The following is a 12132-nucleotide window of genomic DNA, read 5'->3' on the forward strand; positions in this document are numbered from 1 at the left end:
GAAAGGTAGTGGAATCAGGAGACGATCAAAGGTTCAGTATGAACCAGGCAATGTTAACTACTGGGAGATTGAGAATCTGGAAAACAAGCTCATTACACAAAGTCATAGGGTGTAACAAGAGAATTGAAAATTGGGATATGCAGGAAAGCTGAGCCAACTCAGAAAAATATTCCTTAAACAGGGATCAAAATAATGCACAAAAAATAACAGATTTTTTAAGTTGAATCCATACACAGTTTGACAAATCAGGAAGTGCATGCTGACCTTGTATACCAGATTGGTAATGACGTCACATGTCGCCCACTCCCAGCCATCCTTCCTTTAACAACCAAATCCTTTAAATTAATTTTAAATTTACCTTAGTGTTTGCTTAGTTTTAATTTGAAAATAGTGTAGCTTTAACAAAGATAATGGAAGATTCTATCCCACCCCATATAAATTAATGAAATGTTCTATATGTTAGCTCTGAGTGACAATGCTATAGCTCTTTGATTAAAGTAAGACTTCTAGAAAGAAACATGAACTGTTAGACAGATTGGCATTAAAGGCATATAGTTTTCTGATGTTACGTACATATTTGCAGTGAATGAGATAACAGAAACTTAAGTAATGTAACATAGATGTTTATCATAGATGAGAAGATTCCTTTTTTGCATGCATTATCATCAACCTTTTTTCTTATTTTTGTGTGAACTGTTTGCTTTGAATTACACTAAAGTCTTTAAAACAAAGACATTTGGAATGTGGAGTTTTTTATGTGTGGCGAGTCATAGTAGTGCTTAAATGCCTTTTCTGGTAACAGCATTTTAACTGTTTTGAACTGCTTGAAAACTCTCAACAAATGCAGTTACATTGTAGGTCAGAAAACTGCCAGCAGAGGACCTTAACACAGAAGAACTGCTTGACAAAGGCAGTTAATGTAACAGAAACTAAACTGAAAGAACTGAAGGACCTAACTAAGTGCTCAATTGGCGTACTTACAAGATTTAGGGAAGAGCCTCTGACATTAATAGCAGACATTCAATCAATGTTCTACCAAGATAAACTCCCAGATAAAGACACTGATCTTCTTCACTTTTTGTGGTTGCCTGAAGGTAACTTAAGTAAAAAAAATTGGAAGAATTTAAAACCACAGTACATTCTTTTGGTGCTATTTCTTTACCCAGCTTCTTATGCTTTGCATAAAATATCTGAAGAAGGAAAAAAATGGTTTCAGAAGACACACTTCATACTGTACTTCACAATTTCTGTGTTAATGAATGTTTAAAGAAACAGGCAGTGAAGCTTGCAAAAGATCTTCAAGACCTATGCTTCAGAGAAGGATTTCACCTGACCAAGTGGGTACCAGCTGAATAATTAAAGTCTATTCCTGAACAGGAGAGAGCTCTTGATCAAAAGGACTTGGACTTGAGCCTATATTTGCTTCCAGTGAAGTGAGCCCTTGGTATCCAGAGGTCCACTGAAACAAGTAATTTCAAATGTGAGATGAAACTATAAGCCTGCCACAAGACATGGAATTCTGCGTGTAATCAATTCTGTATATCACCCTCCTGGACTTTTTGCACCATTTGTACTGCCTGCAAAGAGTAAGAGAGTTAAGAGACCTATGCAAAGAAAAGTACAGATGAGATGAAGAATGGGAAAAAATGGATGGAATATTTGCACCTGCTAGCAATTTACAATGTAATTAGATCCATCAAATCTGTATGGTTGGGAATCGTCAAGTCAGCACAAACGCACCAATTTGCAGATGCCAGCAAAGATAGAGCACTGTTACATATCTTCCCTTGACTAATGAGAAACATTGAACAAACAAATTAAGAGTGGCACCATTGAAGCATGTCATAACTGAGTCTGGTCTTAGGAGCAGTCCTGGCAGTCAAAATGGAAAAAAACACTAAAAAGTGAACTTCAGATACCCCTGCAAGAATCTGCCTTTTGGACTGACAACACCACAGTGCTAATGTACATTTCAAATGAAACACTCGTTTCAAAAACTTTTGTTGCCAACAGAATTACAGTGATAAGCGATCATTCACAACCTTCACAGTGGAAGTACTGTACATCACATCTGCCTTAAATCCAGCAGATCGGGCAACAAGAGGACAGAGCATAGAAAGCTTCATTAAAAGTGAAACTTAGATACAAGGCCCTTTCTACTGAACCCAGAGCATGAGTGGTCAAAAAGACCAGATTAAATTGATTCTCTCATTGAACATGATACAGAGATTAAAATTGGTGCAGTTAACTTGAGAAAAGCAGAAGAGATCAGTGAACCTGTAAATAAACTCATAACCTACTACTCAAAATGGCAACACTTAAATAAAGCCGTAGCATGGTTTCACAAGTTTAGAAATACTGCTGCACTTAAAGGAAGAAAAAGACATTTCAACTTGAAGTCAGTCAATCTGAACAGCACCCAGGTAAAGAAGCAATGCTTATCACCGAATACATAAAAGAAGTACAGACTGACACTAAACCAAATCCAATGTCTTCAGAAGATCTGACTAAAGCTATAACAGAGCTCATCTCTCTCAGTGAACAACAAGAATTCACGGAAATAACGGCTATAAGGAACAATGCCCATGTAAAAAAGAGCAACCACTAATTGGATCTAACTTTACAAAATGATATGGAGTGTGTGATCTAGAATACACTACTTTTTCTATGTTCAAGTCAGAAACATGAACCCATTCCCAATTTTCCTTATATTCCATCAAGATCTACATTTTACTATATACTGGAAAGTCCTGATGAAAATAATTGGGAGTATATGTAGAATCTATCAACTAATGCCAAGATGCACACCCTTGGATGATCTTAGACAATGATGAGAAAGGGAATACTCAATTAGAATCTCTAAAAACGAGTGAAATTCAACCTTTCACAAGATATTGTGTTGATGGGATGGCTTTGACATCCCAGGATGCTCTATGGTGCTGCATATAAAAATTAGATTTTTAATTATAATTTCTTTGATCTTCCACTTTAAAAAGTTTTTTTTTTCTGTAATTGCTGGTAATGAGTTTTGTTGAGTGTTCTGTTGAAGTTATGGGAGGGGGTTGCCTGTCACCACTAACTGATACTGCCTGGTGTAATTGTCCCGTTGTTAGGACAAAAAAGAAATGCTTAATTTGAATATTGCCATTTGTAGTGATTGTTTGCATTAGCTGTATGTACAACATATACAAGTATAAAGAAAAGGAGTAAAAGTGTTTTTCTTAACAACAGAAGCATGCTATAATACATTTAAAAATTGAATATTGCTACTTTCAAATGAAATTATCTAAAATGTGTCAGATAGAATATCAGGGCTGGATTGGCTATTGGAAATACAGCAGTGGGCTGTTCTCTCTGGGAGTCATGCTGATAGGCCACAAGTTGTATGACAGAGTGAGGGAGCAAGCTGCATCCTTATTGCCCCTCTGTAATTATACAGTCCTTCTATCCCTCAGGTTCTGCCCTATGCTCTAACATAATCTAACCAAGAAGGAGTAAATGTTGTTAAACAATGGAAAAGGGAGCTGAAAAAAAAAATATGGGAAAATGCATTTGCTCCCATAAAAGGTGAAAGGTGTAAGAAAAGTAGCAACTTTTTTGGACTTGCTCAGCATAAGGGACTGGAGCAGGATTAGAGTGTGTCAGTGCTCAGTAGCCTGTTTACTGTGACTATATTTACAAAGCCATGCAAGCCAAGACAGTTCATGAGAATAGTAAAAAAAAAGATTTATTAGGCAGTGACTGCAGAGGTGAAGGATGTGTTTAAAGTTTAGGACCATGATGTTAGTGTCTGGTGTTAAACTATACAACAACAAAGTTAAACATGTTCTCTTTGATTTTGTTCCCTCTAATTCAAAACATACAATGATCTAGACTGTTTCATGTTTTATTTTACACACACATGTGCAGTGTTTGTGAAATGTTAATATTAGCAAGCAAGCAAATGAATGAACATTTCTTGGTGTTAAAACCTAACTTTGTATATGGGTTAGACCTTAATGCATTGTCAATTTTTCTCAAAGTTCAGCCAAATGCTGCATCTGCAGAACAGCAGAGCAGAGCTGGTGTGAGAATGGAGGACAAAGCAGCTGCAGTGGTGTCAGCACACAGAGTCAGTCAGAGAGAGTTAAGGGGACAGTACAGCATCTGCACAGCTTGTGCTTTTATGTCAGTCAGTAAACCTCACCACTGTTTCTCAAGTTCAGTCCTAGGGCCCCTTCTGGCTGCAGATTTTGGTTTTAATCCATTTTACACTCTGGGTCATTTTTAACTTTGATTAGTGTGAGATTTACATTTATAAGAAATTAAGAACCATTTGTGTTTTCTACCTTATATTTAAATTCACTTTTTCTGTGGCATTTGCTTTCTTAACTTTATTTGAATAGCAGTCAACAACAATGAGCAGAAAAAACAGGGCAAACCATGCCAAATGCAGCCAATTCATTCAGTATCATACTTTCTTGTGTGAACATTATGGCTTAAATAACCATAACACTACAATATGGAATCATCTATACTACACAATACTTCAATGTAACTTTGACTTTTCCAGTAATAATTTGTATATTTAATTGAGTTAGCCTTCCTGCGAACTGAATTGAAAGACTTTTGCATCTGGAAAGCAACAAAGCATTATTTAAAAAGCATGGAACAATAAATCGAGATGAATATATGTAGGCTGTGTGGCATTTTTATGTTTTAACAATTTCAGGGTGCTCAAGCTTTAGAGTGTATTTGTTTGTGTTTGTTTCTTTCTCTTCATCATCAGGCATGTACTCTGGTAGGACAAACAAGCTGTCACCTATCTTCACTTATAAATGTCTTTTGAGTGGGTGCGTATATTTAAACAAATAATGTATCTCAAAAACTTTGTTAATTGATAGGTCTGGAACCATGACTAAATGAAGAAGACAGCAAACATCCTAGTTAAATGTAACTATTTCTATGGCTGGTATTGTTGGACATGGGTCAAGCTGTTTTTAAAGGATATGGGGGATGAGTACTGGACCAAATAAAATCTTCCTGGAGCTTGTAAAAGACAAATATGATACAATTTGTTTTTAAAATATGGGTCAAGGTTTTCAGAAATTATCGTCGTTCATAGGTCTCAGCATTCAGGGCGGATATTTCTCAAGATGCTTGTTCTACAATTTTTGTATCTTTGTTAGGATGTAATCATAAGGAGCTCAACAAAACTGCAAAAAAAAAACCCAAAAACATAATTTCCAATGAAAAGTGTAATCTTAAGACATGAAAATACAATCAAAATCTGATCTTAACTTGATAGTGAATTTTTGACCCCACCATCAACTTCAATTTACATGGAAATGAAAGAACTATTATTAAAAAACAAAAATAATGAATTTTTTCCCATCTAATACACTTATTGTTGCCTGAATGAGTAAAAATTTAGCATAACTAGTTTGTGATTTTAATGAATAAAAAAATAAAGAAACTTGGAAATAACCTCGGAAATTGGCAAGGGTAAAACCTGCTGCTACAGTGAGCCCTCAGCACAACACTATGCTGCTTTCCTTTTATTATGTTTACTTTCATTGAGGTGGAGCAGTAGGGGGTGGGATTGAAAGAATGTTTAGTGCCCAGCTGATTGTAGTGGGCTAGTCTGAACAAAAGGCCAGGGCCAGTTTTTAATCACAGTTCATCCCTGTATGGGATGTGAACAGTGGAAAGCTATTATTATTAATGAAAACTGTAAATAAACTGACTTAAAGCATTTTATTATTTGAAATGAGAAGTCAATCATTGATTACAACCTGCCTGAAGAAGCCTTGAAAGCTTGCACATTGTAATCGGTTCAGTTAGCCAATAAAATGTGTCATTTTGCTCAACTTCTCATTGCATCCATAACGGCTAACACAATACAACACCCTACTACTATTATTCAAATTAAAAATGAATGCAAAATCTAAATGAAAATTGAAAACCAAATTAAAGTTAAAATGGCATACTGAAAAACTAACCAAAATAAAATTAAAATGGTTGAAAATAAAAAAGGGGGGTGAGCACAACTGTGCTGGAAGGTTGGCATGAAGTTGCTAAAGTTGACATGCCCAGCAATTCTATCATTTTAATTTACATGGTCTAGTGACGAGATCAGCAGGGACAGTCGGAAAATCTGACATACCCAAAGACTAGGAGTCACATAATGGAACACTGGCCTAAGATTCATGATACTGTGAAACATAGAACATGAAGCTTAAAGTGTCTAGTGCTGCCAAAATAAACAGCCTGATTCTTGGACAGATCTGTAGTGCTGCAGCAATAGTGACACGCATTTTACAAAAAGTGCGTACAGTAAGATAATTCATCATAAAAATGTATGAATCCCTTTGTTATGGAGACACATTTTTCAGCTAAAAACAAAACTAAACTGAAATGATTATCCCAAAATAAAAACTAATTGAGGTGTGTCACCAATAATACAAGCCAAAAAATAATGTTCAGAAGTTCATAAAGCTAGACTGAAAATGAAATGACAGGTGGTAATAGGGTGAAAACAAAAATTAATTAAAAATAAATCAGCTAAAATAACCTTGGATTAGTATGATTGATATGAATGGAGTTTCCTTTTAATTTTTTACAGGTTTTTCTTGAGCTGTAACTTATCATTTAGGTGTTGTTTCTGGGATTTATGTACTCAAGGAATTGAATTTTGTGTTTTTTTTTTTTAATGATAAACTTCTTTTAGAAGTTGGATTTATATAATATATTTTATGGACACCACTTTGTTTTGATGAATTGTGCTACCTTTTTGTGGATTCAGTTGTTATGATACAGGTCCTGATTGCTAGGGGTGTGGCCTCTAGGGTCATGAAATGGGGGATCAATTGGTAAAGACTAATCCTAATGTCTATTTTGCATCCAAGATTGAGCAGAACTAGCTACTTGCAATTCTTTTGCTATTTGGTTACTGGTTCTAGAAACTAGCCTTTCTTGACTTTTTTTTGGTTTGTGATTTGGCTCTAACATATCTTTCATTTTTTTTTCTGGTTCTGACGTATGTTTTGCCCTTGACTGTGTTTTTTCTCCTAATCCCCACTCTAATTTTTTTTAATTGTCTGTCTTTTTTGCAGTCAGTACAGGCATTAGGCACTGACCTGACTAGGTCATCTGTTTTAGGAAGGTTCTATACTTGGGACCATTTTGGGAAAAATATTTGTGATATCCTACACTTCATTTCTTGTGCATAAATTTATCTCACTCAACTGGGATAATCCTATCTCAACTGCCATAAGTTACTGGGAAAGTGATGTTTTGTATTATGTAAATTAGAAAAATTCAAAATTTTCTTAATAAGGAGCGACCCAACACTACTTCATGCTGATCTGAAATAAGCTTGCTGGGCCACTCTGGCATTTGTTTTTACAATATATATGAGTTGTCTACTTCATATTTGATTCTCTGTTCACATGGCTCTCAGGACAGGATAGTGAATGAGGGTTTAGTGTCAAGTATGCCTTAATGTAATTTAATGTTAGACATGTACATTTGGAATATTGTACTGTTTGCAGTTTTGCCTGGACTTTGTTTTACTTGTTGTAATGTGATCAGTAAGTTTACCAATACCATAAATGAAGCAAATGTTAACACAATTTGATTCATGCCGTTTGAGAAAAAAAGAATTACACCCTACAGGTGCCAACAGTATGAATCTATGCACCCAATCAGCCTTGTATCAACAGTCCAAGCTGCTGGTGGTGGTGTTGTAATGGTGTGGAGAATGTTTTCCTGGCACACTTTGGACCTGTTAATACCAGTCAAATCATAATTTGCATTCTACGGCCTATCCATGGGATATTAGGCAATGATCCTGACTCACCACAAGGTGTCCCTTACTGATACGGTGAATTTACACCCCCATTCAATTCAAACCCCTTGACTACATACTTGTGATCTCCTTTTGACTAATTATTTGAATTCTAAAACCAGCTGACTACACAAGTAATGATTTAGGTCTGCCATATTAATGGGTGTGAATACTTATGCAATTGATTACTTTGTGTTTTGTATTTCTAATCAGTTTTGACCTCTTTGCATAGATCTGTTGTCACTTCAACATTTAAAGAGTCCTTTTGTTTTGATAATGTCAAAAATACCAAATTAAATCTACTGTTATGCAATGTTGTGTAACAATAGAATGTGAAAACATATAAGGGCATGAATAATTTTTGTAGGAACTGTAATGATGTATATACTGATGTATATAATAATGTATGTAAAAACGTAATTAGTAATGAAAACAACAACCTAAAGATAACCTAAGATATACGCCTGGCCTCTTTATTAGGTACACCTTGCTAGTACCGGGTTGGACCCCTTTTTGTCTTCAGAACTGCCATAATCCTTCGTAACATAGACACGACAAGGTGCTGGAAACATTCCTCATGGATTCTGGTCTATATTGACATGGTACATGGTATGTTGGCTCTATATCAATGATGCAAACCTCCCATTCAATCACATCCCACAGGTGCTCTATTGGACTGAGATCTGGTGACTGTGGAGGCTGTTTGAGTACAGTGTACTCATTGTCATGTTCAAGAACCCAGTTTGAGATCTGAGGTTTGTGAAATGGCGCATTATCCTGCTGGAAGTAGCCATCAGAATAGTGGTACACTGCTGTCATAAAAGGATGGGCATGATCAGCAACAATACTCAGGTAGGCTGTGGCATTTAAATAACACTCAGTTGGTGCTAAGGGGCCCAAAGAGTGCCAAGAAAACATCCCCCACACCATTACATCATCACCACCAGCCCGAACTGTTGATACAAGGCAGATCCATGCTTTATGTTGTTGACGCCAAATTCTGACCCTACCATCCTTTTTCCAATCTTCTATTGTCCACTTTTGGTGAGCCTATGCAAATTGTTCCCTCAGTTGCCTGTTGTTAGCTGACAGGAGTGGCACCCAGTGTGGTCTCCTCCTGTTGTAGCCCATCTGCATCAAGGTTCAATGTGTTGTGTATTCAGAGATTTTCTTCTGCATACCTAGGTAGTAACGAGTGGTTATTTGAGTTACTGTTGCCTTTCTATCAGCTTGAACCAGTCTGGTCATTCTCCTCTGATCTCTGGCATCAAAAAGGCATTTTCACCCACAAAACTGCCACTCACTGGATATTTTCCCTTTTTCGGACCATTCTCTGTAAACACTACAGATGATTGTGTGTGAAAATCCCAGTAGACTGACACCAACAACCATGGCATGTTCAAAGTCATTTAAATCACCTTTCTTCTCAATTCTGACACTTGGTTTGAACTTCAGCAGGTCATCTTGACAACATCTACATGCCTCAATGCATTGAGTTGCTGATGTGTAATTGGTTGATTAGATATTTGCATTAACAAGATGAACAGGTGTACCTAATAAAGAGTCCAGTGAGTGTACAGCTTGAAACTGAAATGTTACAAGCAATAAGTTGGGTTTTTTTGTGTATATTATGACTTTGTCCCTCCATTTTGTGTGAACTGTTTTGCTTTGAATTTTACTAAAACTTGAAAACCAAACATACAGACTATCCTTGAGTACTCATTATCAACATCCCTGCAGTTACATGATTAAAAAAATTATAGATCACTACCTAAACATTCCCTGTACTAATGTGATTTCCATGGATAAAATACTTGTAAACACAACAACAGAATCATGTGCAAAAACACCATTCCGCAGGCACCTTATGTGTGCTTTACAGCTCAGTGCCTCGCAAGACATTATCAGTGCCATATGTGCTAATGGTAGGAGGCTTCTCCTATTTGCATCCCTTTTTTGTGCTGTTACTGCAGCCATGTCATTCATTTGTAATAATAACGGCAAATGAGTTTCTGGAACCAAAAGGAAATGTGCTTCATATGGGCTGGCTGTTAAATGGATGTAATCAAACTAAGGAAGAATGGTGAATGAATAACATTTCTCATGCACATTAACATCTCCTAAAGCATGATCACATGATTCTCAAGAAAAGTCTTTATTTGGAAGCCAAAATGAAAAACAATACTTTGTTGATGTGCTGGAAATGATGGAAAGGCAACTAGCGACATGAATATAAGATCTCTGTTAACAACACACACCTATAAGCTTAGCCCTAATCCATCAAAAAGTCTTTGTACAAAGTCTGAAACAAATAATTGTGGAGGCGTTGCAATATTTGTGGTACCAACCCAATCAAAATCCCATTTAATAATGTAGGACATAGAAATGAAACAAAACAACATGTGCTCCTCTCATGTTTAGTAAGGCTTTTTTATATAAGGTCTTTACCACAATTATATAAATACAATACTACATATACAATAATACAGATAAACAACCAATTGTCAAAAATGACAATTGACTTTAGGCTAGGGATACATAGGCATTATTGACAAAGACTTATCAAAAGCTTAGGAATAGAAAAAACAATTTTAAGATATGTGATTCATTTTCTCTTTTTGTGGATTTCCAGCTACAAAATATGTAAACCGTATCACAGACCTTCTCTTCCATAGACATTATGTATACAAAAAAGTACATTATTAAGAGTTGACATAACTAACTTTGTAACAATGATTTGAAGTAAAGAATATGTTTTAGCAGCTTTACTGTTTACTGGCCTTAACATTCTTTTTATAGCCATAAAGAGGGATTCTATATTACGAGAGAACAATCTAAAGTTCAGTTTTGTGTTTATCACTCTGGCTTTATGAATATGATATTTACCCAACAGACAAAGAGTTTTAAGAGTATTAAGGTGTTGTTCAAATCAATCTCACTTCTTTGAATATCCACAATAAACACCACATTTTCAGAAATCTGTACAAGTTTATAGAAACAAACAAACAACAGAGCAGCAACCTCTGACCAAAATACTTTTGAGTGGGCACAGGTATAAAATAAATGAGTAATCGTTTCATCTACTTTTTTGCAAAATAAACACAAAGGAGACACATCATTACAAAATTTACTTAGCCATATTCTAAAAGGATAATAACAATAAGGGATTTTTAAATTAATTTCCTTGACTTTATTTCGGACAAGAAATGTATTTGAGACAATCCACATATTACTCAGGTTTAATTTGGGGTATAAAATGTTCTATTTAACATAAGCTCTTGAGGTGCCATGATCTGAAATTAATTTTTTTTTGGATAAAGTAATTATTACAGTATATTTCGTGTCCACAATATTAACACCACTGATTCAAAGTCGTGGAGTGTAATTAGACAAAGTGCCATACCTCACGTGGGCTTTGAAAAACACTCTCATTCCAGCAAGAATGCTCCTTGTCACCATTGCGTAATCTTTTAAAGCAAAATTTGCCCCTATTAAAACTATAATATTATCAAAAGTGTAAAGATTTCCCTTCTCATTTAGAAGGTCAGAAACATAAAGAATGTTCTGGTCAGCCCACTATAAATAAAGATTTGTTGCCTGACAATATACACTCATTATTCCAAATTTTATAAGTGTGGGGAGAAAAATGATGTTTAAATGCAATTTTCCAAGAATCAAGTGCTTGTTTTTGAAAGTTGGAAAGTTTGAATGGGAGTTTACTACATCTGAAGTTACAAGACAGCAAAAAATTTTAGGCCACCACAATGTTCAAATACCATATTTGAAGAAAACTTTTAATCCAATTTAATTTGAAAATCTGATTAACTGTCTATAATTCCAAGGCACTAAGTCCACGATCACTGTAACTTTTTAACAATGTATTCCTCTTAATATATTCAGTCGTTTTTCCAAATAAACCTAAAAAAATAGGGAGTCGATGGAATTGCACATTCTCTTATTGACCTACAGTTACAGTGCTGGGTACACTAAACGCAATATGCCCTCAGCCTTTGTCAATAAGACCCTTCCATAAATTGTAAGATCTCTCTGCAGCCAACAATTAAATATTTTTTTCATTTGGTCTAATTTTGGATCAGAGTTTTTAGGTATTCTTCTTCTTCTTCTTTCAGCTGCTCCCGTTAGGGGTTGCCACACCAAATCATCTTGTCCGTATATTGATTTGGCAAAATTTTACACCGGATGCCCTTCCTGACGTAACCCTCCCCATTTATTCAGCTTGGGACCAGCGCAAAGAAACACACTGGTTTGTGCATCCCGTGTTGCTGGGTTTTTTTAGATATTTT

The sequence above is a fragment of the Erpetoichthys calabaricus genome, chromosome 11 (assembly GCF_900747795.2).
Source record: "Erpetoichthys calabaricus chromosome 11, fErpCal1.3, whole genome shotgun sequence".
NCBI classification, from domain to species: Eukaryota; Metazoa; Chordata; class Cladistia; order Polypteriformes; family Polypteridae; genus Erpetoichthys; species Erpetoichthys calabaricus.